The sequence below is a fragment of the Phalacrocorax aristotelis genome, chromosome Z (genome assembly GCF_949628215.1).
Source record: "Phalacrocorax aristotelis chromosome Z, bGulAri2.1, whole genome shotgun sequence".
Taxonomy (NCBI): domain Eukaryota; kingdom Metazoa; phylum Chordata; class Aves; order Suliformes; family Phalacrocoracidae; genus Phalacrocorax; species Phalacrocorax aristotelis.
In genome coordinates this window covers 29,004,545-29,031,440 of record NC_134311.1, presented here as the reverse complement: position 1 = coordinate 29,031,440, position 26,896 = coordinate 29,004,545, and the positions used below count along the sequence as shown (strand labels likewise).

General features: G+C 43.3%; 1 protein-coding gene across 6 annotated transcripts in view; it reads left to right on the top strand.

Moving 5' to 3' along the window:
• The first annotated feature begins 11,767 nt into the window (after positions 1-11,767).
• ABCA1 (ATP binding cassette subfamily A member 1) overlaps positions 11,768-26,896 on the top strand; it is a 94,433-nt gene continuing 79,304 nt past the window's right edge. For 3 of the 6 annotated variants that reach the window (XM_075078644.1, XM_075078643.1, XM_075078639.1), the window contains exons 1-2: positions 11,768-11,901; positions 12,273-12,352. The gene's annotated coding sequence lies outside the window, so the exon portion shown is untranslated. Of the gene's footprint in view, positions 11,902-12,272; positions 12,353-12,866; positions 12,987-21,051; positions 21,157-26,896 lie in introns of those variants that run through there. The other 3 variants (XM_075078640.1, XM_075078642.1, XM_075078641.1) reach the window with 3 other exon arrangements.

Sequence of the window (26,896 nt, the reverse complement as noted above, 5' to 3'; positions counted from 1 at the left end):
AGAGTTTGAAAAAGTTTTTCCTTTCATATCTGCATGTGAGGCCCAGGTTCTGTAATGCAGCTCCATATAAATCAGTAGTAGTATTGTAGCTGATGAAATTATAATCTCTAACTAGCAGAAAATACTGCCATCTTGATCCATGAATATATGAAAGGCTGAAATTAAGTTTACCAGCAGTTTACCAACTGGACTTGAACTGATTTTGTAGGAAAGATAAGGTCTGATTTTGTCCTGTCCAGGACTGGAGACTGTCCTTTATTTTACCTACATACGGAGCTAAGCAGAACTTGGCTTTGGCTGTAGCTGGTCTCCCCTGATATAAAATAATCACTCCTCTGACCCCAGGCAGTGGGGAGGAACTTGAGTCAAGGGTGAGTGACAATGATTTGTGGAAGTGTCAGAAGTGGGGTCATGTTGTGCATTGCTTTGCAGCCCCTCTCTCCTATACCATTATCTGGATGACTCTCGCATTCAGTCTCTACTTCATGGCCATCCACCGCTCCAAGTCAGTTGGTGCATCTTAAAGAAAGGAGAAAGGCCTGCCATCTGCTCTGTACTTCTGCTGCCAAAACTCCACAGAATACTAACACCGAGACAAAGCTTAGCTGCCGGCAGTCTCCATCTAGGAAGTGCCAGGGAGTGCAAGTGAAAAGATTCAAATACAAAAACTGACTGTCTGCAAATCAGTCCCAGGAACAAAAAGCTGGAAGAGCCAGGGTTTTGAGATTCTCAGGAAAGTACGGGTAAAATAAATGTATGCAAGGTTTCATATGGTTGTGATAACTCACTGTGTGTAGGGGAATGTGTAGTTAAGTGCAAAGAATATTACTGTTGATATTTGAAGACACAGGTAAAAACTAGAGTTTAGTTGCTGTTTTTCATAAAACCAGCCTTGCTTTTTCTTTATCTTCACCAGAGTGTTCCTCAGCAAGTGATTTAGGCGTGCAGGCCCACACATTCTCGAATCCTAGTCACATGCCAGAAAATTGGTCAGTGAGGATGTTCTCCTCTGAAATTGCAATATAAGTGGCAAAGGCGTTTGTTTGACTTCTATTACTTGCTAATACCAAGCAGATAAATTCCATGCATCAAACAACTTCTTAAGCACGGCAGGTAAACTACTGAACAGCAAGATCGTCTGCGGACAGCAGTGGGTTACTCTAAGTCTCCAGAGTCAGTTCCACTTGGTAGGGGAGCCAATAACTCCTGTACTGTTGGAAAATTTTGAAACCTGAAATGCAGAGGTTTGCATAAAGCTCTGGGAGCAGTGACAGTACTGGCAGTAGATTTACATTGACATTCCTAAGGTGGCTGATACTATGCAAAAGGAGGAGGCCTCAGAACTCCTCTAACTGCTGGTCCTCTAAGCAGTTGCCACATAGTGGGATTTTTTTACTGTACATTTTCCTGTGAGAACAGGGCTTCTAGACATGGCACTGTGGTTGGTTTGACATCTCCTCCAGCTCCCCTGTGGCAGTGCATGCAGCTGAGCATGTTTGTGATTACAGTAGTATGCAGGTGTACTTTCTAGTTATACTCTCTTACTTCGTAGGGAGAGTGACGTGGAAAAATGGGGTAGGAAGATCCCTTAAGAAGTAATTTTCTCCACTGTGTTCTTCCATAGTAAGATCAACTAAACTTAAACTTTTCCTGACAGAATAACTGGCCAAATTTCCCCAGGACGCTGGGTAAAAAACTGCCATGGGTTGACACAGTGACGTAATTAAAGATATATCAATGTAAAGATAATAGTGTAAATCAAGATGGATTCCTACTTCTTGCCATCATTCAGTGGTAGGCTGCAGTTGGTTTTTCAGCATGGCAATATGTAAGAAGAGTTGTATTTCAGCTGTAGCCTTTAGGGACACATCTGCACTGGGGCGAGAGCAGCTAAGCTGTTTAATGCATAGAGGATACTCAGTTCTCCTTGAAACTTCCTGTGCTGTGACTTGAAGTCAAGGCTTTCAGGGTTTTTTTTGGCTGTTGTTTCCTTCAGTCTCATTCAGAATTGGGAGCACGACAAAGCAGAAGAATTTTCAGAAGTTAAATGATTATTTCTTGTTTTAATTAAGGAAGGGTGGTACTTTCCGTATACCACCCAGTATCTAGGTCTTCTTAAAACTAAAAAGTAGTAATGGAATGGAGAAAAGAAAAATTAATAATGACCTCATGGGCCTGGTTCAACATGACATATACTCTGTGAAGAAACTCTGGATCTGAAGTTGAGCTACGAAGTAACACCCAGTTAATCAGCCCAGTGTATTTAGAGGGCATGCAGCCCTGCAGGAATGGATGAGACCTATCTAATTAATCTCTAAAAGTGATCATAACCAGATGCATTACAAAATGGCCTATGAACTCTGGAGTAGTGCTACAAAGCTATATTAGCTTCTGAGTCCCTAAGGTTAGCACAACATGTGACGTATGAACTACTAAAAGCACTGATGGAAAAAAGTGTTTTTACAGAAATTATATTTTATAGGTTTCCTATACAGTTTTCTTGACCATAGCTTCTTATGTGGTAACACTGTTTCAGGAACCTGGATTGCAAGCATTTGCCAAGGTTATATTTCATCTATTTTAATAAAGAAAATAGAATATGCTAAAACCTAAAATGCATGTTCATCTTGTTGCTAACCTTGGGAGTGCTTTAGACAGTACCATTGAAATTAAACTTGTCTTGCACCTATCTGTATGGTCTGTATCCCCTCCTCTTAGTGTTACATACCCATCAGTTTTCTCATGCCTTCCATTTCTTTATATAGCTTTTTTTGAACACTAATAGTTTTGGGCTGATTGCTAGAATAATTTTCACTACATATTTCTTTCTGGTAGGCTACAATGATTTTGTAGCCCATACATCACCAGAGAGGAGTCATGGAAATCTCCATCAAAAAACTTGTCCCTGATCATAACTTCCTTTAGGAAGATATGAAAGTCAGCACTGATCAGCACCTCAGGGAGGAAGCCTGGACAAGGATCACAGGATATAGCAATTGTAATAAAATTATTTCCTGAATGCACAATAAGAAAGTGGACAAGTTTTTACAGCTATTAAGAAAAAGAACACAAATAGATATCTCATTGTTCTGTTAATTCTGATGGGCCTAATGCTGAAGACAATGCTGTTCTCAAGGAGAATAAAATATTTTATTGGCTGCCAAGGTAAGGCCTGATCTAGTGGATCCCGTCTTGGGAAAAAATAATTACTGGGGTGTTTTGTTTCTTCTAAGGTAGTAAAGTCAGTAAAGCTAGCTAATTCCTGTACAATTATGTGCGATACTCTAAGGACTAAGAAATGGAGGAAGCAGCTAATAGGAGAAATAAGAAGCCCCAGAATTATTTTTATGGAAGGTCTGGCTAGCATGATCAGGAGCAAGTGCAGCAGGGTCAAATCTCTGTGTAAAGGCTTGAGGACAGAGAGATGGAGGTTGGTTGTCTTGTCCTTCTCAAAAAGTAAAGTGCCTCCAAAATGTTGCATTATTCGTGCTACAGAGGCAGGTGGGAATATGCTGAAGCAGAAGCAACGAAGTGAGAAGGAGGTCCTCTAAGCTGACGAGAAACAGAAGGAACCTCATCCAAAGAAGAGGAAAGATCTGGAGACTGAAGTCAGCGAGTTTTGGTGCTGGACGATAAAGAGAGAGCATTTCACACTTGGGCAGGCTATGTGAGGATAGAGAGGAAAACTGGCCATAAAGAATAAGAAAGGATGTAGCTTTGGTACTGGAGCCTCTGTGGAAATATGCAATAGATTGTGAGTCCATTGAATCCCCAGGAAGAGTGTTGATATCCTGACCAGGGGCTGTACAGCCTCTGGCACCAACACTGCATGCTAGTTAAAGACAGCATTTGCAGCAATGGGATTAGTCTCTCCAGCTACCTGATGAAATCACACAGTAATGGATGGGAGGAATGGAGGGGCACCAGAGAAAGTTAAACTTGACTATGTCCTCTTGCTGCAGGTGCTGGAGAGATAATTAACAGGCACAGGGAGATACCTGTTCTTCAAATTAAGACAAAATGAGGAGAAGCAGGAACCGGCCCATCTTGGAGCCAAGAAGGGGGTTGGGTTCTCAGAGCAAGCTGGCTACACCCTAGATCCAGACCCAGATGCTCACAAGTAGCTAAAGGATGTGGAGGTCAAACCTGCTGCCTTGATAAAAGAACTGGAAACATTCAGAAAGTTAAGCTATTTTGACAGGGCAAAATGTAACAGCTGGCAGAACTCAAAAGCTGCCTGTTCTTTTTATGTAAAAGCACAGTGCAAAGCAAACCCCAAACTGAACAACCTAGTGAGAGGAAAACAAGTTAGGCCCTACAGAGCAGACTGTGTGGAAGTTGGCTGGCAACTCTGAGCAGCTCTGTAAAGATTTTTGTGTTTGAATAGAGACCCTTCTCCAGCATAAGTTTGTCTTGATGTCTGGGGAGGCTCAAGATTTGAAGAGATACCTTTAAAGCACAATTGCATAAGGTGCTTCTCCAACTATACAAAGAACAAAAACAAAACCTGGTCTCAGTCCTATCTCTGGAAAAGTCATTCCTGGAAAAGGAAGTGTAAAAGAGGTGTTTCTTGCCTCCTGGAAAAAAAGTCCTTGTAGGATAGCATGGACATGAAAAAGCTCAGTAATGTGGAGTACTCATGAGCTCAGTAGAGGCCCAGTGAGGGGAATTGAGGAAATGGTTCTGACAACAAAGAAAGTGTGACTCTTTAAGGCCACTGTCATTCCTGGCAGACAAGAGGCCTATATCCTCCCTTCCCACACACGTGAAGATGCTGTCAGGAGAAGGATTGAGGCACTCTTTCAGCTCCATGCTGGAGGTTTAATGGGTACAGAGAGAGCTGCAGGAAGCTGCTGTGAGGCTGAAGGGTCTAAAAGCACACCTTTGCTTGGGTGGAGGCCAAGGGTCTCACTGGCCTGTATATTGTAGTGAGGCTAGGTAAATAAAACCTTCCACGGCCTGAAGATGTCTTGCTCTGAATGTAACTCTGTTGATATGATCAGAGGTGAAGGACAGCGTACTTTCCTCCATGGCTGGTCGTCATACTGGCACTGAAGCAGGCTGTACAGTTATGGAGTAGTTCCCTTCTCTCTTTTGCTCTGTTTTAAAGGCTGGTTTTGAACACTTGATGGTGCATTTCCTTCCTGTCTTGAGTGTCATTATCTAGTGAAGGAAAAACATCATTTCCTGAAACTGATCCCATTGCAACTAAGATTTGCACTGAATGCTGTTGTCTACAGCTCTAGAACTGTGGGTGAAAGAAGATTTGTTAAACAGGGACTGCCTTTATCTACAGTTGAAATTTAGAGGGGCCACAGCCAGCCTATGCAGTCAGATTCCCAAGCACACACTTAATGGAGCTGCTCAAATACATGCTCTCTATGTAAAAGACTGAAGCTTTTGTAGTAATGAGTCCTGTGTAAGAGTCCATATTCAGGCAAAAGTTGCACTGAGTTTCACGAGGGCTGACTGAGTAACAATCTTAAACAGCCAAATTTTGTTCTGTCTTAAATAATAGTTTAAGAAATGAGAGTACAGCAGCTCCTGTGAAATGGCATTTGGCTGGACACAAGGAAAGTCTGGGAACTGACCATTTTAACTTACATCTCAAGGTCTAAATTGGTGAAGTTTACATCCTGTTTGGTCCATTTTACACCAGTGAAGATTTGTCCTTCAGTACCTAGACTGAAGTTAGTCAAAACCACATTGCATCCTTTTATTTGGCTTCCTTTGCGTTTGATTGGGTTCTATGTCTACTAGGCTTCACTTCTGTTCTGTAATTAATTTTTGCTTCCTTGTTCCATGCACTGGGATGTCAGTAGCATGAACATTTATTGTGGGAGATGACAGGCAGTTTTTAAAGCATGAGCTTTGTTGACGTTGAACATTTATGTACTGCATAGCTACCCATCCAATCACATTGCTTGCACAGAAACCTTTACTTGTACAGGCCAGTCTATCCCTATAAAAGTTGGCTGGCAATGCACATGCAACACACAATGAAATATTTCTGCAGGAGTCCTAGTTTGGGCTAATTTTTGAAAGACAATTGTAGAGGAAGGTTGAAAGGTTAATGCAAAAACACATTCATGCTGCATGCCATATGTTGTGGTTTCAACTGGGATAGAGTTAATTTTCTTCATAGTAGCTAGTATGGGACTCTGTTTCGGATTTGTGCTAAAAAGAGCATTGATAATGTGGAGATGTTTTAGTTTTTACAAAGTAGCACTTACACTGGTCAAGGACTTTTTGAGCTCCCCATGCTCTGCCAGGTGCACAAGAAGCCAGGAGGGGACACAGCTGGGACAGCTGAGCCCAACTGACCCAAGGGATAGTCCATACCATATGACGTCATGCTCAGTGTATACAGCTGGGGGAAGACAAAGGAAGATGGGGATGTTCAGAATGATGGTGTTTGTCTTCCCAAATCACCATCATGCGTGATGGAGCCCTGCTTTCCTGGAGATGGCTGAACACCTGCCTGCCCATGGGAAGCAGTGAATGAATTCCTTGTTTTGCTTTGCTTGTGTGTGTGCGTTTTGCTTTACTTAAAGTGTCTTTATCTCAACCCAGAAGTGTTCTCACTTTTACCCTTCTGATTCTCTCCCCAGTCCAACCAGGGGGGAGTGAGCGAGCGGCTCTGTGGTGCCTAGTTGCCAACTGGGGCTAAACCACGACACCATTAATATCTCTGGGGAATCTGAGAGAGGAAAAAGCTTAATATAAAATCAGAATTGCTACCTTACATAAGCTTCCAGCATTTTAGTTGGCAACTCTACATGCTTTCTTTGATCTTCAAACTATAGGTTAGATCCATAGTTGGGAAAATCAGCTTATTTCTGTCAAAGTCAAAGAATTTTTACCACCTAAGTATTTGGCTGCATGTATATTTTACATCCAAAATGTAGTAATTTTGTTAACAGTGGGATTCACAGCACCTTGTTGTACATAGATAACTGCAGATGTAATTTTGCTTATATTTGTTGTTAAGTGTTTGTGAGAAATGGCAAGGCTATGCTTGTGGCAATGGGCTCTCGTCTTAAAATAACAGTAGTCATTTAGCAACCAACCCTCACAAGAGATGGCTTTTAAATCACCCTTCTTAAACACGAGGTATGTTACATTAAGAAATGTTACCCGTAACTGCTTAAGTCATGGCTTGCTCATATCTGAGCTTCAATATATTTTATTTAAAGGACTTAGAAGCATCTTACTCATGACTGCAGCCAGTTTGAAGCCTATGCTTATATTGAAAGATGGAGGGTATGGGAGCAAGCTCATTTGCCTCCAGCCGGCACTGGGACAGGCCTATGATGTTCTTGTCTTTAAGTAACTTCCCAGATTCACTGCTTCACATGACACAGATAAGTGCTTCAATGTTTCCCCGCTGCAGGGCACAGTGGAGGACCTAGGGGTCATTAAACCTTAGCCAGTGCTTCTGTTTCTCTCCAGGTGGAACAACTAAAAAGCAACTACTTGTTGCTTCTTTTTCTGTAAATAAAAGGATGGGAAGAAAAGTGAGCATGGAAGTTGGCAGTAAACAGCATGATGCAGTCACTTGTACTCACTGGGCTGTAGATCAGGCTGAAGTGACTAACTGATATGTTAGGAAATATAAATTGAGGCTAGGATGCTCAGTGAGAGCTTATGTTGCTATAAAGTAATAACGATGCAATTATTTCTTACTAAAAGTTAGGAAGCTCCTTCCAGGAAGACCTTATGAAAGCTGTCGCCAGCCTCTGACTCAGGTATTGCAAATCAAGGGAGAGAGTAAAACAAGACAGAGCAGGTGCTTGAAATGCAGATTAACCTTCAGTGTGTACCCCAAGATACAATAGTGAGGAATCTTGAAACCATGGTTATGCTACCAAACTGTCAAGTAATACAAAAGAGATGAGCAAAGCTATTTGAAAAGTAATTTTCTGAATAGAAGTATTACTAATCTGCTATCTTTCCTGCTTCCTAAATTTAGTCCAAACTAGGTCATCTAGGGCTAAAAAGAGCTTGGATATCCAGATGGAAACATCTCAACAGCTGACTGCAAAAGGTGTATTAAACTGTGGCTTTCTTTATCGCTGAAATCTGTCTCAGACCTCTTCAGTTTATACCAAGATACTTCTTGGTGTGCTTAACTAAGTCTTCTCTAGTATCCTGATGTTAGGAATCATCAAACTTGCAGGATCAACAATGGTGTGTTTTGCCTTGTAGAAGTTACAGGTATGAAGAAACAACTTCCTCCTCAGCAAGAACATAGCATGTTTTCCTATTTTCAGCTCCACCCCTTCATTCCACTCCTGAATGTCTTTTCCATGAACAGCAATTTACATATTCTCTGACCTCTCAGTATCCGGAGTAGCTACAGTCCCTTTGCAGCTCCCTAGCTCTTCCCTTGCACCCAGCCTGGACCCCAGTGTGGGCTGCTTGTTCATACTTGCAGAAGGACATTGTAGTGAGGGAATAGGTTGAAGGAGAAGACTAGCCTTTGGAAAAGAAGAAAGGATCAGGTCTCATCTGAAAGTACATGTCATGGAAACTGTGTATTGGGCATACCAGCAGGATTCTAGTAGCAGGAGACTGCAAGGGAGGTGGCCATTAACTCCTCTATGCCAGTCACAGCTGCTTTCAGCCAGCTTTGAAAGCAGCCCGTGGCACCTCTGCTCAAACATATTTAAGAAAGAGAAGCAGCCTCTAGGGCAGGAGACACTGGAGGAGGTGTGAGGAGATGTAGGAGGAAGAAGTGGAGGAGACACATGGAAGGGAGAGACACAACCTTGGAAGAAGGCACTCCATGCCAGAGCAGGAGGTTCCCTGGAGAGACTGCAGCCCATGGAGGAGCAAGACACAGTGATGCAGAGGAACAGTAAGAGGCACGGAGCAGTGGAGGAAAATGTGTAAGAAGCCAGGAACAGCAGAAGAAACCCATTACACACTGACCCCAACCTTCAAATTGCCCAGTGCCTCACAGAAGGAATTGGGAGGGCTGAGCATAATACCTTTGCAAGCAAGGGATGCTGAGACTAGGAAGGGGGTAGGAAAGGTGATTAACTGGAGCTGAGCTTGGGGAGAGAGGATAAAATGTCTTTCCCTAAGTGTTTAATTATTTATGTCTTCTTTTTTTCTGTTTGTATCTCCTTCTCAACATCTGAATGAGTAGTTTAAATTTTGTGTTAATTGGCAATAAATTAAAACAAGCAGAATTCTGTGACTGAGACTGCTTTGCCTGCAAAGACCTGCCACACCTTCCACAGGACACAAAAGCCAACGTAATGTCTGCTGTGGATGTAAGGCTTGGTACAGATGTCTCAGAAATCTATAGGAGCTGCATGTGCTCATCCACTCTGGAAACTCAAGCCACCCACATATAAGTATAGTCAGTGTTATTCTTAGAAACTATTCCCAGCGTGGCTATTGAATTTGTGTTTGTACAGCCTAGCCATCGGATCTAACCATGCCCCTTCCCTTGTCATCCATCTTGTACCGCTTGTCAGCACTTGTCTCTCAGTGACCTGATGCCACTGTCGTGCAACCATGAGAACATGAAAGCGGAAAAATGCTATCCACTGGTGCACAAAGATGCTTTCCCACCATCCTACAGGTATTTTAACAGAGCAAACTAAATGAAATGCTCCATTTGCTTCCCATGAACAGTATATTAGCTGCTTCCTTGGAAAATGTTGTCCAAATACTTTAACACTTGGCACAGATACCAATTTCCAGGATTTAAAAAATCCAGCCTTCTGATGATATTGAAAAAACCCCACACTTTCCTTAGGGGAACCTGGTGTAAGGAGATGCCAGTAGCAGGGCAATTTTCTGCTCTTCAGTATTGATGTAGTGCTGTTCACACTGATGTCAGGTCACTAATTCTTTTGAAAACCCTATCCAGTGTACCCCACTCTCTTTCAAACTTTTTGCTGCATGGGATGAGCCTGCTGATTGTAAACTAAATGTACTCTTCCTCCCTGTGTTTTGAGTAAGCGTGCTGAAATTATTTATTTTACAATTTAAAATTACGATCCAGTAAGCGTTTGGAAATGTGTAAAGCTGGAAGGCTCTAGAATATGGTGAAAGACACACAGCTGCATTTACACAGTGATGACCCAATTTTTATTTCAGTTTTACAAGATGAAGGTACCAACAGGGTGAATCCGTTTAAGTCTGTGAAGTTCTGCAGTAGCTACACTGGGGAAACCAAGATCAGAACCAGGAGCTTTTTCATCTGTCCAGCCCTGAGCCCCTGTGTGAGATGATGGCTGAGGGAGGGTGCTTGGGTCTCTGCTGAAATGAACGTGTCAGCTTTTATTCAGTATAGAAGGGTCTGCATTATTAATCTGAATATTTACTGCTGTGTGTGAGACTCCAGTTCATAGTATTATTTCAGATTACAATCAGTCTGAGCTCTCTGGAGCTTGCTTTCAGGTATTTGTATTTCTATGCTACTCAAGGAAATACAATGATGTGTATTGTACATGGTATAATATATATGGTAGGCTAAGCATTGAAATAGCAGCCGGGAAACTCGAAGGTACAGTTCCCTCAGTAACCATGTATCATCCAGATTTCTCATCCGGCAAAGCAGTAACAGCATGGATGATAACATCATCCACTTTGCTGCGGAAGAGCAATGGCAGTGCATTATGTCTGAGAGGGAACTGTAATTTAGAGTTGCCTGCCTTTTGTGCATTACTTGCTTTCATTCACAGAGCATTTTATGCATTGAAAATGCTACACTCCCACGGATTGCACTGCAGTGTTTTAAAGTGCTCCTACCGTGTACCAAGCAAAAAATTCGGAAGAGGTTGTATGGTGGGTGATGTTTCTAGGGGAGGAGCTGATTTGGGAGGAGAAGGAGCTGTGACACTCTCAGACACCTGAGAATTTAATAATTGGTAAGATCAATAACACAGGCCATGCCTCGGGTAGCTGGAACACGCCAACGTTTATGGATTTTGTGTTTGGAGCAAGGCAAGCTGGGCACTGTGAACCTTTAAAAATAAAGAGAGTTGGGTGGTTTGTTTTTTAAGTTTGTGAATGGTTGTTAATTTCTCCAAGAACTGACACAACTGAATTTGTCCTTATTCATGAGTAAATATCACAGTCTTAGCTTTCACAGTTCCTTGCTTTTTCCTTACTGTAAGTGACGTGAAGGACAAATCCTGGTCCTGTTGAAGTTGGTTATTATTGATTGATTCCACTCTTGGTACGCTCTGAGCATGTATCGGAGCCCGGCTTGTACCGGCTCAGCCCTGAAGATGCGGGGAGCAGAGCGGGCGTGGGGCTGCGGGCGTCCGGAGCACGGTGACCGGGCAGGTGACCCAGTGCCCGGGTTTCTGCTCTTTCTGCCCGAAGTCTCAGGAAGAGGCGGCCGGCGGCAGGCGTGGGGGCCGGGCGGGGGGTCGGGCTGGGGTGCGTCTCACGCACCTGGGAGCGCCGACTATTCTCACAACGGCCAGGCAGCCGGCCCACGCCACCCGTGACCCGCCGTGGGGGAGGCCTGGGCGGACGTACACCGCCGCGCAGTTTGTTTATGCCGGCAATGTGCCCGCCCACATGCAAATCGCCTCCACCCCCAAACAGCAGCCGCTGCGGGGGGAAAGGGGGAAAAAAAGGTGGGGGGGCGAGAAAAGGAGAGTGGAAAAAGAAGAAGGGAAAGAGGAAAAAGAAAAGACAAGGAGAGAGGACACCAGAGGAAAGGGGAAGGGGAAAAGCTGGCTGCTGGGCGGCCCCGGCCGTGGAAGGGGCGGGCGGACCCGCCGCCCCAGCACTATAAGACGCGCTGCGGGGCGCGGGCGAGCGGCAGCGGGGCCGGGACCGGGACCGGGGGAGGGAGCGGGGCCGGCGGCGGAGCGGAGGCAGCGGCTCGGCTCCCCACGGCACGGACGGCGGCTGCCGGCCGGGGAGGTAGGCGGCGGCGGCGGCGGGGTGGGAGGATGGATGGACGGACGGACGGATAGATACACCGCACCGTGGGTAGCTGTCGGGGGAGGCTTCTTCGCCTCTCCCCGCTCCGCCCGGAGCAGGCGGTATAAAGCGAGAGGGAAAAAAATAAAATAAGTGGGCTTTTTGAGGTGGGGGTTTTTGTTGTTTTATTGTTGGATGTTTGGTTTGGTTTGTTTTTTTTTTTTTCCCCCGGCGGGGCGCCGCTCGCTGTGCCCAGCGTGTCGGGATCGTGGCTCAGAGGACGGCTTGCTGGGGGGTCGGGAAGGGGCTAATAGTGGGGCTTTTTGTGTGTGTGTGTGCGCTTATGTTTTTTTTTTCTATAATTATTTTAGCTTATCCTGAGCGAGGCGACTCTTGACTTGGCAGTGCTCGCGTAGGGTGGTTCACCTTATCGCCGCCTCTTCCAGCCCTGGTGGGTGCTAGAAAATAACGGGAGGGTTTTCATCCCCTTCACTCTTACATGAATCCTGTAAAGTCGTGGGGGTAGAGGGGAGGGCCTTGGGATGAGGGGGAGTGGTGTTAAAAAAAAAAAAGAAAAGAAGATCGATCTGGCCACTTTTGTGATGGGCAGGAGGTTCGGTTGCGTGCAGCAAATCTTGCGTCTGTGAGCCAGACTGTTGTGAAGTCTGGACTGCCACATTACAGCCTATCATCAGCCTGTTACAAAACACTGCCGCTTAGTGCACAACTACCCAGATGCTTAAAATGTGTCAGGAAAGATACTCCAATTCTAAACTAAAAGTTCATATTCAGCAACGTTAGTGCCTGTTTTAAACATAAACCAGGAGTGCATACGCCCCCTTTCCCCCCCGCGCCCCCCCCCCCCCCCCCCCCCCCCCCCCTTTTTCCACCAGCTGTTGGCCTTGGAAATTTTAAGGCTGTACAAATAACTGTTTGGAGGATCAAAGTTCATCTTCAGTGTGTTGGAATAGACCTTACTGAAGCCAGAGGGATGTAAATATGCACTTACATACTTCTAAATGTGCTAAAATGAAGCCTAAAGAGGAGTTGGACTTTCCTGAAAATTATCGATGGGGATTAACACGGTAAAATTCAGTTTGGAGGTGCCTTTGAAAGTGGGTTGGTGCTTGTGCTGCAAAAGAACAGCCGTGTCTTGGGGATGTTTCATTAACAACAGATGGCCAAGCTTGCTGGCAAAAGGCTTTTGCAGTGGAGCAGTCTTGCTCGGTTTTGAAAGGGGAGGTCATGGTAGTAGTAAACTGCAGTGCAAATGCTTTTTGTGCTTGGCCCTTGTGGCACAGCTTGCCTCCGTAGCAAGCGGGAATAGCAGTGTGTGCGATTCTGTGATGTCCCTGTAGGCTGTTAAGCTAAATGGGTATTACCTGGGACTCTGCAGTGTGTTACTGATGTAGCAGGTACAAATTCTGTTGGTGGGTCTTCACAATTCATTGTGCAAATTTGAATTTTCATTTATGTAAGTCGTATGTATCTGGTATGGTCTGGACAAGTAAGGACAGGAGTCTGATGCCTTTACTCATGACATGGAGCACCTTGTTTCTCATGCGACCATAATTTGGTAGGGTTGATTATGGTGAGAATTAGAAGTCAACTCTTAACAAAGCGTGGATAAAAATTTGGTGGTGTGGAACACAAGAGCTGTATAGAAGTATTTAAGTTGAACTTTTTCAGTTGAGAATGCCTAGCTTTAAAAAATAATAAAAACTGATGTGGCTTTTTTATGCTCCAACAATTGACAGTAGCTTTCCCCTGATAAGTTGCTGCTGAAGTACACTTAGCCATATGATATATATGTGAAACAAACACTTTGGGTGCAGCTATATGTAAGATTTTGGCATTTGCAGGAGTCATGGTAATATTTTGGATATCAATTCCATATTTCCTCTAAATGCAGCTGCATGGCAGTGCAAGCAGGTATGTTGAAAGATTCTTAATGGTCTCCTTGCCCAGTGAGATTGAGGCATGTTTATGAATCAGTTGCCACAGGCAGCTGCTGGCAAACCTTTTTTGTAATGCTAAATTAGTTTTGAAAAACAAGTGTAGCTAAGTGCTATTGGTGTGAGCAGAGATTTGGTCTGGCACCTAATTCAAGATTAACCATCGCGGTATAGACAGGAGTGGGTCCTGCTGAAGTGCCAAACTACAGAAGCTGAAGTGCCAGGAGTTTAAAAAAAGTCAGTAAAATTATTTTAGCCTTTGTTGCTGAAGTAGCATTTTTTCTAGCATTCCTTAGGCTGAACTTCCCCCTGGCTGTGTGGGGGTAAAACAGTCTGCTGTGAGTCAGGAATAAGCCTCAGAGACTCGGGGAAAGCTGTGGACATTCTGGGCTGGATTAATTGCATTAATCAAGTGCAATATACAAAATTCAGAAACCAAGTCTTCCTGTGCCTTCGCCTGTGCAAGCCTGTTGCCTCACCAGTGAGTTCACCTGGCAGAGTTAGACCCACAAAGGCAGAGCAGGAGGAGGATCGGTACTGAAATCATCCATCTGTGGCCAGATGGGATCAGCTCTGCTAGTGTTTATCTCCTGCATTGCACCATGCAGGCACAGTATTTCCTAGGGTGTGGTTTCTTCAGAACTTTAATCCAGAGTAATTGAGAGTTGCTCCTGAGCTAGTAATGGACCTGCTTTCATTTTCCACCCCAGTGCCCGTTCTCTTTTCTCTCCCCATGCGTTTCATCCTCTGCTGCCACTGGAGTTCACCAGCCCATGGTGAGTAATTGAGAACAAGCCCTCTCTTTTTTTTTTTTTTTTTTTTTCCCCCCCCTTGGTTCAGAGTCTTCTCATGTCTTTGAGAGCTGGTGGCAGCACAAAGATGATGACAGGAGCAGAGCAGAAAGGGAACCAGACTACCACTTTGTTTAAGTAACCTCAGAGCAAGCACCCTTGGTGTTTATATAGGTCTCCTAGGCTGGGCAGCACACCAAATCCTGAAATAAGTCCAGAGGCCATGGCTGATCAAACACCAGCGTGTTTCTATTAGACTGGTTATTCTTGATGACTCCTGGTGTGAGAGGGGCTAGAGTCATGACCTACTGTTTAGTAAAACATAATTTATACATGCAACATTTTTTGTGTTCATCTGAGGCACGAGGGACTCTACCTACTTTATCCAGGTCTGACATGGTAGAAATTTGTTCTTTCTGAGATGGTTTCATACTTACGCCAGTTGAGGATTTTAATCCTAAAAGCTTGAAAGTTTTTTGTGTAGTTAACGATAATGCCCATCTGCAGTTACTGATATTAACAGTATAGATTAAAAATACCACGGTAAGACTCCTACTTGTCGTGTTCAAAAGATGTTCACAAAAAAGTTAAAAAAATTAATATTCTGTAGCTACATGTCTTTTATTTCTGTTGGTCATACAAAAGTCATACAGAGCAACTCAGAATTTTGATGGTTTGAACTAATGACTAGAGTACCTGTTCTCATATTTTTTAATTTTTTTTTCCCTGTTTCTTTACTAGAGGTGACAGCAAAGCTGGCCCTCTCTTTTTTAGCATTTGTCATTGAGGGGAAAAAGGAGAGAAAGCGAGGCAAGAGTAGAATGGAAAACTGTTGATGCAGCTTTCCTGACACAGCAGGCTAATGGTGTAGGAAAAATGGGAGTATTTAGGTCTTTATTCATTGAGTTATTAGTGAAAAAGCTTGATCATAGATTATAAGAATGGGCGTCAGTTTGAGTGGCATGAATATCCATATACAAGCTGACCTTTCTCTTCTTTATTTTCCAGAGGAGTGTTGATTAGCAGAGCTCTATCTAACACAGTGAAATCAGTTTGTGTTATGCTAACTCTTAGGGAAAAATTAGCATTAGAAAAAGGAGAGCAAAAGAGCCTTTCCAGGACTGTTCTGGTTTGGGCTAGATAGCAAGGTCATTCTCTGGGAAAGAGCAAATGAACCCGGAGCCTCTGACCACACAGTTCAGAGATTGTTCTGGAGCTCCGGTTTCCTTTTTAACAAATAGCAGATAGAGCTGCCTGGAACATAGAGGCGGCTAAAACCTGTTACCACCCAATCTGCTTGGCTCCCTGAAACAATCTGCAGTTCTACTAGCCCATTTCCAAGTGAATAGTTGCTACTGGGAGCAGGTAGGCAAACTCTGCAACTAATACTTGTTAGTGTTCTTGGCTTAATTTTGGCTTTTACTAAGCTAATCACCATGTGGAAGGTCTCAGAGCAGCAGTGGTGGTGTAGGTGACAAGAGCAGGACTAGAGACCAGGAGAATCTGGTTCCCAGCACCAGTGCCTATCTTCTTGTGATGACTTGCCCGTTTCCTCTTATCTGCTTTTGCCATTGTTATAACAATGACATGATGAGAGCTTGTGCTCTTCATGCTAGAAGTGAAAGTGTGTTTTTCTCACCTGCAGTGGCTAACACTTTTTTTTTTTTTAAAGACAGTAGGCTGTGTTGCTAGTGTCAGCAACCTGGGTTTAAGTCCCAGGTTTTTAGACGTAGTGTCTGCTTTTTCAAATTAATTTTTGTGCTTTCAAAAGAAACAAGCAAATTATCATACATGTTATTTTGTCTGAGAGCTGTATTCATGGGGAATCTATTGATAGTATATGGATCTATTAATGGCTTTTCTTCCTCTTCCTCATATGGTAATTATGCTCCCATAATAAGAGTTTGGCTATGGCTGCCAATAAAAGCAGTTAGGACAAAATTTGAATGTTTTAAAACCCCTAGAACTCTCCCCATCCAAACAATAAAGCAGCAACAACCTTTTCTGAGTGCAGAAGTATGGGCATTTCATTGTAGTAGCAGTACAGGGGTCAAAGTTTAAAATCTACTCCTCCCATAAATGAACTGTTCCTATTTAATAAACTAAGTTGATCCTGCATTTGTATTTTTGTTCTGGCAATGTCCTTTTTATCTATTTTCTGTGTTTGAAAGTATTTTAGTTATTTTTATTACTTTATTAAATCAGAGCAGCAGTTCTTACTGCTTTTTTCCCATCTCTCTCAAATCTATATTTAAATATTCACTCTAAAGTAAACAATAGGAGCTTTCTACTGTCTTCAGAGAGATCTGGACTTGTGTCCTTCTTATAGCAAACTGATACCATCACATATGCACCATCTGCTGTTAGATTTCTTCAGATCTTATTTTTCCCAGGTTATTCTTTTGTCCTCCTGATTGCCATGTCTTCCAGAGCTTCATTCCCAGTTCTTGACATGCTTCTAATATTCCACACCAATACATCTATCTTCCCAGTTTTGTTTAGATACAAAAACCAGACATAATTGCAGTCACCTGGATTGTCTGTGCGAGTACGCTTTCACTCCAGTGGGACTTCCTCAGCACCATTAAGGATATCCTAAGCTCAACAGAAAAATACATGTTTTGGATCCTACATCCATTAAAAACTTGCAAACCTTTTCTTTACATTTCTTTTTTGCAAGCTTATTGCTTTTATTTTTAGCATTTCATGCTAGTTCTCTGCTTACCAGAGTGTTTTCTATTCTGAGTCATTTGGTTGAGATTGACTAGACCACAGCTCTTCACCTCGCTGCTTGGTCCCATGAAACAATTTGAGCAAGAACTCAGCTCCATCCTGAATCCTTCTGCCTTGTGACATGTAGTTTAGGACATGAACGAATTTGTCATTCTTTTCTCACATCTGTCTGTGCATGATGTTAGAATAGGTATACTTGCTTGCTTTGCATGTCTGTTAACTGCCATGCTGACCCTAAAGATTGAAGCTTCAGCAGCAGGGGTATGGGTTGTACAGCTGGAGCTGAAGAATATAGAGTGTAGAACTATGGTTTCCTCTGTGGATCAGGCAAAATGGGGAGGTCTGGCATATGTTTTCTGGCAGTGCTCCCAGCTAGCTGCCCCGTGGCCACACCTGCCACGGCAGGCATGTGGGCTTCCTTCTTACCATGTGTGTCAATTATTTTCATATTCTTCTATTAATAATTTAGGCGTAAGTGGTTATTGAACTCTGTATCAATTGCTGAGATGGATCAGACATCTATTCTTCTTCATAGCTGACATTCACTGCTTTGAAAAGGACTTGGACATCTGTTTTTCACTTTAGTGAATTACTAGCTTCCAAATCTGTGAAGTTAGATGGTAGCCCTGTGGGAGCTGAGGTATTGTTGTGGCCCTGTCTGTTGTAGGCTTTGAAGGATCAAACTGCTAAGGCTGACAATGGCTGCTAAATACTGCCTGTGCCAGTTTATTGCTTTTCTCCGACAATGTTGTTTCCTTTCATTGTGCTAGAGGCTTTTTCTTGGCTGATGTTTTTCTGTACAGTTCAGGGATATTTTTGTTTCATCTGCTGTTACTTATACCTATGCCACAGATATCAGTGCAGTTGTGTAGATACCAAGATTTACAGATAGCTTGTTCTTTATGGCAGTGAATCTCAAAGGCACCACTGGGAGACTTTCTACAGTATAAGCCATGTTGTGTTCTGCTCTGTTACCAAACACACACACTGGTTTATGGCGTGATGGTCCCAAATGGCAAAGATGAAGAGGAAAATAAGAATAAAGTTTCTTTTGATGTTACAGGGCAGGCATACACCTTAAACTGCAGTTTAATCTTGTACTGGGCAGGGTTTGTGTCCTTGTCTTCTCCCAAGATGAAAAGCAAGTTATAAAAACAAGATGTAGGAGAACACATTCCACTCCAAAAAAAAAAAAACAACCCAAACCTTATGAGCATGATGACCAAGCTTGCAAAGACTGGTAACTTTGCTCAATAGAAGGTACAGCCATGCCAGTGATGCTCCAGCCACTGCAGCATGATCATGGAGCACCTATCGGTGTTACACTTTGACCAGGATGTGCTGTGGAAGGGGTGGTGGTCAAAGGTGTTTCTGTGTTAACACCCTCTGAGGTTGGAGATTTCTTTTCCTAAAAGTTGATGAGGCTAATGACTTTCTTGGGGGAGCTCTGTCTTCCTTTTCACCCTTGGGGTTGATACCAAGTGGAAAAGTACCTTTTGCAATGTGAAATACTTCACTCTTTTTCCTAGTTGCAAAGATAACGTCCTTAAACAGGATGCATCATGAGCTGGAAAAAGTGAGCTTTTTGCAGACTGTGTACTGACAATACTATAGTTGCTCAGAGATCAAAGCTAATGGCATGAATTGAGCTCAAATGTCGCAATTATTATTTTAGCAGGATGTTCTGTTATTTCTAGATTCCACTAGAGAAGAGCTCATTCTTTGAGAGCCAAAAAAAACCCACACCACCCTGCTAATATGGACTATGGATTTTTGGACATTGGTCATGATAAAGCAAATCAGCTTTTGTGTTTGTTTTTGCCAGAGAATGGACTAGATTTTGGCTTATTTTTGTATGGGGAAAGTAGGGAATGTTCAATGTAATGTTGAAAGTTGAAATGCTTCACATATTTCACAACTTTCTGGTCGAAGCTGGGTTTTTTGTAAAACAGATGACTGTGTTTCATCTTGAACATTATACCTGATGTTTAAGTAATTCTTCTTGCCTAAGTGTGTGCCACAGTCTCTTGCATGTGCTATTCTTTGGGCCTGTCCAGCTGAGGTGCATGCAAGCTTGATATCTTCCACTGTATTAGAGCTTGTGCTTATTTTCACCAACAAGCCTTTTAAGCATGCTAGAAGTAATGAGAACCAGTTGTGGTCATTCTGGTAGGCAGATATTGCTCCCCTGGGACAGGTTTTCAAAACAGCTTGGCATGTTGTGTCACAAGGGAAGCTTATAAAACACAAGCTGTTTCTGAAAATATGGCTTTGTGTCAATGTCAAAGGAGGCACTGAGGACACTGGAAAAGGTAGTCCAATTTTTATTATGGAGTACCTTAAGCTGGCACCTGACTGTTTGGGAAACCGTACCCTATGGTTTATTTCTGGTTGGTAGGGCAGCTTTGACAGAAGAGGGAAGACATACTATAAAGGGTTCAGGGCCAGGGATTTCAGTGCTCATTATGTTAGTTCTGGGCCAGATCTTTAAAAATTATCATCGGCTCAGCTATTCATAGTGGAGCATTCAGAAAGGCTCAGCACATAATATACTGACTTTCAAAAAATCCATTTGCTCAGTCCTAGTGCTGAGGCTAAATACCTTTAGAAAGCCCTTGCCATTTTGCCTAAATAGTTAGGAAGCCAGATTTCTGCCCTTAACATGGCATTATATTAGTTCCAACTCTTGCCAGAGCAAGATCCGGGCTCCCTTTTCTGTGTGGTACCTAGTGCAGCAAGCAGAATATAGTACTGGGCTCGGGTTACGTCACTAGTTGTTTTAATAGTGTCAGTTAAAGCAGGTTGTGAATAGGTATTTTATTGTCAGCCTGTGCTAAAAGGAGTCCTTTGGTAGTGGTTGTCTCCAGCCTTCTGTGAGGTTGGGTCCCCTTAGATAATGAGGGGAAGTCACTCAGTGTTTTGTAGCTGTATGCATGCTGCCTTAGGGATCCTGTGGATGAGTGAGATGCTGTGTCTCTTGGTTTTGCCTGGACTAGAGGTGGCAGGTCGCTAGAGGGATTTCATGAGACTGTTTCATCAGCTTCCTGATGTTTTTGCACTATCCTGTAATATTATTTTTACAAAATTGACATGCTCCTCGGGGAGGGAAGACAAAATAAACTGGTTGTGGATTATCATAAAGGTGGAATTTCAAGTGTGTCTGTCATACAAATTATTGTTATTTAGAGGGCAGATGGATGGACGTCTTGAAAGCAATGTACTAGTTGCTCTGAGTATTAGTAAGCACTGGAGAGCAAGGCCAGAACCTGTTTACTACCTAACCTAAGGCCAGGTAGTCATGTATGTAAAGTGATGTAAACTAGTAGAGGATCTTGCTAAGAATTGACACCCAAATATTGTTGCTTGTGGTCCTAATTAAATTCTTGCTTGCTGACCCAGAAACTCTCCAATCACATTGTTACACCAACTCATTGTTGCTAAACCCTGTGATGTGACCTCAGTGATTTTGAAGAAGAAAGCACTTCTCACTGAATTACTTTTTAGATGGAATGGGAAACTTGGTGTCTGGCAGTCATTTGGCAAATGGGAGAGAAATGTCCTCTGTGGGGAGTTATGCAAGACTTGCTTTTAGTGTCTGTGTTGCTCCACTAAAAACGATCTTGTGTCCCAGGCAGCAGGCCGTAGGTTCAAAGCTCACACCTCCACTGCTGATCCTGCATTGCTTGCAATTGCTACAGAGTCTAGCAGTGCTTAAACCAGGAGACAGACGTGTGGTTGTATCCTGATCTCTGCTTTGGCTTTGCTTGTGGCCTCGGGTGAGTAGCTTGAACTCTCTGTGCTGCTAACACTTTTCATGGCACCTTTTTGTAACCTATTTCAGGCTCTTTGGGTTAAAAGATTACTTTAAAAGAGCAATACTGTTATTCCTATAAAATTATGATTGCTTGGGTAGCAGTTCCCCTCGTTCCTAAGATGTCGTAAGTTTCTTGACTTCTTGAAAGTTTTAGATATGGGAATGTCAGATTTGCTGCTATGGGTTTTGCAAGCTTTGTGTGAGTTGTATTGATCACAGAATGGATGCTACTTCTGATCCTTTATGCACTGGCTGTTTCTGCTGTGGATATTATCTCCAATTAGATCTCTGGCAGCAGGATAAAAAATTGCTTGCATTTGTGCACAGCTGCTCTTTATCTAGCTTAATCTAAACAGAATTGGGATTAATGCTGTTTTACCTCTTCCTTTAGTCTCATTTAAAGTTGCATAGATGCCAAGTGCTTTTTGCTTTCTTGGAATTCTGGAAGTTATGGTGAAGTTGTCCTCTAAATACTTGTGTCTTGAGAGCTTCTTGTAGCCTTGCAGTCACAGGTTGTATGAAGTGGATGTTGTCGTTTAAGAGTAAGTATCTTGGTTGTAGCTACTGTGCTGGAAGAAGTGAAGTCCTGGTGCTCTGCAGAGAAGTGGTGAGGATGTTAGACCTTGATTTGGGAGATCCGGATTTAATTCTGGACTTTTGGCTTAATCTGCACCTCTGTTACCCAAATGCCCATCCGGGTTACTAGTTCTCTTGATGGTTTGTCTTGTTTGAGTCAAAACGTTAGTTCATGAGGCACGCACATCTGACCCCCCCCTTGGTATTCACAGGCCTTATGGAGACTGATGGCATATGGAGCATTAGGGGACTTTGGCCTTGGATCTGGACATTGCAGAGTGTACATGGCTCATGATATTGCTTGCTCCACAAAATGCAACCTGACACTGCCTAAAGGAAACAAAATATTAAGACCTTTCTCAGCGTTCCCAAAGAGGACTAAATTTCTGCTGAAATCTGGTGTTTGTGCTTTAGTTGCCCCCTTTTCCCAAAGTGGGTCTATTTGACTTGATACATACATAGGCAAAAGCTATTGGAGTTAAGCAGATGTACAACTTTCCGTCTGAGGCAGAAAGTATGAAGTGCTATACCATGTCTGCTTGCGGGTGAGCAACAGCACTGGCTCTAGTAGTTCAAACCTGTGTTACATCCAGCAAATAATGCCTTTTTTTCCCCTCATAAGGGCATAATTTCTAGATGTTGGATTGGTACTCTCCCTGGCTGCTTGGTCTGTGAAGAGCTGCCAGTGGTGGTAGCTTTTGGGGTGTGGAAAATCTGACCAAGAGAATGGGACAGAGGCTGCTAACTGATTTCATGGAGGCCACCTTACCTTCATCAACTAGTAAAAGCTTTTAGCTTTGCTGACCAGGACTGTGTTTAAGTCATTGCTGGAGACGTAAAAGGTGTATAGCCTCTTTCCAGAATCCTGAAATGTTCCAGTCTCATAAGGTTTGATAAGTTCGCTTTGTTCCCTGACTAAATAGTGATTTTTTTTTTTTTCTCTAGGGGAAAGGTTTTTTTGCCCCCAAAAGAAAGCAAACAGCTGCATTGTTTGCAGAAAGCAGATTTTGAAGGCTGTTTTATGTTTACTTAGTACAGACACCAGGCATGGGGGTGGGGAATTGATTCTCTGCTACTTGAGTGTTTTTCCTCTTAAAATCTACAGCTGTAAAAATACATTTCTATGTATTTAAGATGGATTGGGTTTGGAGACTCTTGGCATACCAGCTAATGGACTTTTCAACAGCCATTCTACTTCCAAGTGGTGGGTAGCACTGATCTAGAAGGAAAGGGTTGGTCAAAGTATATGTTTCACAGTCAGTGTTCTCAGAGGTTGCCCTCTATAGCCTAACTTTCTCTTAAGAGTAGCTTTCTGAATTGCATATTGAGCTGAAATTGTAGCCCTGTAGGTCTGGAGGCTGCGCAGGGTTTCTGCAGCAGGGAGAAGTGACATGTGCAGGGAGCCTTCTGGAAAGGCAGACTGTGGGACAAGCATGTGGACCCTGTGCTTTAATTGTGCTGGTGGGTGTTGTGGCTGCTGGCCTGGGCGAGTAGAGAAGGTCCTGACACGGTGTTAGAGCTTTGCTAAGAGCAAAACAGGAACCCAGGACAGATCAGAAGGTACGTGCAGATTGCTCTGCACCTCTTGCCTGTCCTGTGTTCTCCACTGATTCTGCAGGCTAAACAAGGTCTTGTGGTTGTAAGGGTAAGCTTTTCCCCAGATCTGGGAAAGTATTCGGATACCTTTTACTTGATCCCTCCTGTGTGTTTTTCTGTCAGGAATTGGGGAAACTGAGACACCTGACAAATAGCGTGCTAAATGTGCAAAAGTCTGAGTGGCATGTTTGGTAGAGCATGAAGGGTCCTCTGTATACTGGATACCCACCACTTACTAGCTGGCTAAATATAAAATGGCTTCTTAATTCTTACTTCTTGGCTGGCTGGTTAACGGAATGTGTGTTGCTGTATCTATGTGTTACACAGAGCATATGCCTGGATACACAATGTTATTCCAAACATGTTACTTGTTTCAGTTATCAGACAGCCCCTTCTGATGGTATCTGTTTATTTGTGCTGAGATGGTGGTTTGAGTTTACACCTGAGTTAGTAGACAGCTGCCAGGTGTACTCTGAAGTTGTAAGCAATTTGAGTCTCCCTGTGTGTGCTTCTTAGACTAAGTTTTGCAGTTGTGTTATCTATGTTGGTGAAGAGGTGGAGAAATGCTGAAGGAGAGCTAGACAAAAGTAGATTTTTGGGTGATAAAGAGAAGTAAGCCTGATGCCTCGAGGGTTAAAATTGCTGTGTATTGGTATCTGCCTCTGCTGGAAAACTTAGTGTTCACACAGTAAAAAGACTGGATATGAAAATTGGATGTCTTACACAAAGACCTCTCCACAACTAAGTTGCACTATTTGTTGCAATTGAGGGAATTCTTCCTACTTTCATGGAGAAGTGCTTTATTAAAGCAAGGGATTACACTTTAAAAGGATGGGTCCAGTATTGGCAGGTATAAATCCACATTCTCTTCAGCAGAGCTGTGGTACTTTGAATCACAGAAAATTTACACTATGGTGATGAATTCATGCAGCTTTTCTTATTCTAGGCAGAAATAGTATTGCTGCTTTAGACAGTTCTGTGTAAATGTCAGGAGTGATCGCTGATACCTGCTGTAAATTTTGCTTAAGCAAGACACAAAACCCTACACTGGAAACTAGCTAGTATTTGTGTGTTTTGGCACTGCAGTGCTAAATGGCAGGTTGGCCTTCCCAGCTATGTTGAACTTATCAGGCTAGTCTGAAGTGGAGGTACAGATGGACTTCAGTCCGACTGAGCTGGGAGTGTTGGGTCTATCTGTTTTCTGCATCTCTGGCTTACAACTCTTGCCTGTTGTCAGCTGGAAGAACACCTGAAAGGGTGCTAACCCATTTTCCTCTGAGATTCTTAGTTTGCAGAGCATTTTCTGATGCATTAGTAATTCAGGTGGAGCTAGTTAATGTCTATCAGCAGTGAACCAAATATGTCACCCTCTGTGGATCAAAATCAGAGACAGCTCTAGGCATCAACAAACATGTATTACCCAGTCTGTAACACTTACTGGGGTAGAGTATGTCTTTGAAGCTGTCACCCCAGCATGGCTGGAAGGAGAACTGGTCATGTTTCAGGTTTTGTGCTTTTGGTGATTAGTCCAGTGTTACGCCCTGTCCCCTAGTCTAATGTAGGGACTTAGCTGGTAGAGCCTACATCTGGGGCCAGGTTTTCCAGTCTTCAGACACAGTCCTTACATATCAGTATTTTTGCTTCATTCAAAACTTGTATCCAGGCAAAGTGGCCTGCTTTGAAGGCCAGTACATTTGCTTTGCTCCCAGTAAAGTTTAGCTGAACTCCGGAGGGGTGGAGTCCAAGTGGACAGCCGCAGCTGAGTCTTCCTGGCTGCTCAGGCTTCTGCTGATCAGCTGAGATGTGTTAAATGATCAGATGTGCCCCTATCTGACTACAGTTTGCAATGTGAACCATTCAACCTCAATAAAGCAATATTTCTGTGTTCTGGATACTGTGGACTGCAGTTATAAGGGACCAATGTCTGGATTTTCACTGATGTGGATTAAACCAGCTACCCCATGATTAGTTCAAAAATCCCACAGACTGCTTCAAATTTTATTCTGCCTCTGTGCCGGGTATTAAGGCACAGGAGTTGGATATACTCCTATTGATGAGAACTCCAAAGGTCTCTGGGATCCTTCCTGGACTCTTCCTGTGGCACTTTATCTCGTGGATTTTGGCATTCAGCTGTAATAGTTGGAAAGCATTGGGAAGTAGTTTGGTGTTGAGAGTTGACAGTATTGTAGAGAGGGGAATATGGGGTGGGCACTCTGAATACCCTTCTGAAGATAAAATAAAATAAAAGTGATTGTAGGTGGCTGTGCAGTCCCTTTCTGTCCTCTACCTCTGTGTTGAACTTGTCCAGTGGCTGCAGGGTTGGACTTGGGCAGAAAAGCTTGTGGCATGCTGGAGAGACAGCAAAGCAAATGGAGGTCTGTGACCCACAGACAAGTATCCCTGTGGAAAAATGCTTGAAAAGACCAGTTCTAGGGTTCTGGGAAAGATTTTTGCACCAAGTTAGTGGTAGCGCACAAGCACTCTGAAGTGAGTAGCAATCCACATTGCTCAGTAGGGTGAGTAACGGCATTGTTGCCAAATCTCCTGAATCCTGAGCAGAAACGGGTCTGTGGAGGGGATACAAAGGAAGGGTGATAATATTCCCCTACTTAGTTTAATCTCTGGGTTACATGTTAATTGCAGCTTTCAATGTTTAATACTGACATGCAGAGAAGGTGCTGTAAAGCCCCCTTGTCCAAGCCTGTAAGCAAATGTGTGCTTTGGGTCCAGGAGCACGTGTGCACAGTCCTTAGAAGCTAGGGTTTGTCCTCTGAGATTGTGCACAAAGGGCAGTTTTTATCCCTGCTGTGGATGTGCTGTTAGCCTGTCAAGTGCCTCACTCTGGGTGTGTCTGGGAATTCACTGTCTACCAGCCAGATGTGCATGCAGCTGGAATATGTTAGTGTCAGGGTGCTCTAACCACCAGGAACCACTGGACAGAGAGGAAGGCTCTCCTGTCAGATCAGTTGGGCATCCCTCTGTGAAGGAGCATCTGTAGAGGTCATGTCCATGAATTACAGGAGTACCTAGCAGAAGCTAATGAGCCCGTGCTGACTCTACACTCAGCTGCCTGCATGCTGACAGTGAGGTTCAGTTTGTAGACGTATGTTATTGTTCTTTGCTGCTCTGTACTGGCATTAAGAAGCACTGTTGTCCTGTTGTGATACTACAGTGTAATTATCTGTAGAACTCAGTGCAATAGGTTTAATTGTTTTTGTTAGTCATATTAGGGAGCTTTTTTGTAACAGACCTATATTATTAGAGACAAATTTTTAATCTGGAAGTAATTGTAATAATGGAATTTACTTTTGGATGAGAACTTAAAGGCCACAATTGTTCATTAGCTCGCATCCAGAATTGCCATTTATCATCTAGTCTTCCTCTGGCGTGGGACTGGTCAGAGCATTTCCTGAGGAAGCCTTGTGTTCCTAGCACATTTATGGATTTTTGGGAACGTTTTCAATGCAGTTTGCAATCAGGCGTGCAACTCTGAATCATAGGGCTAGGGTACTGGTATGTGGGATACTAGA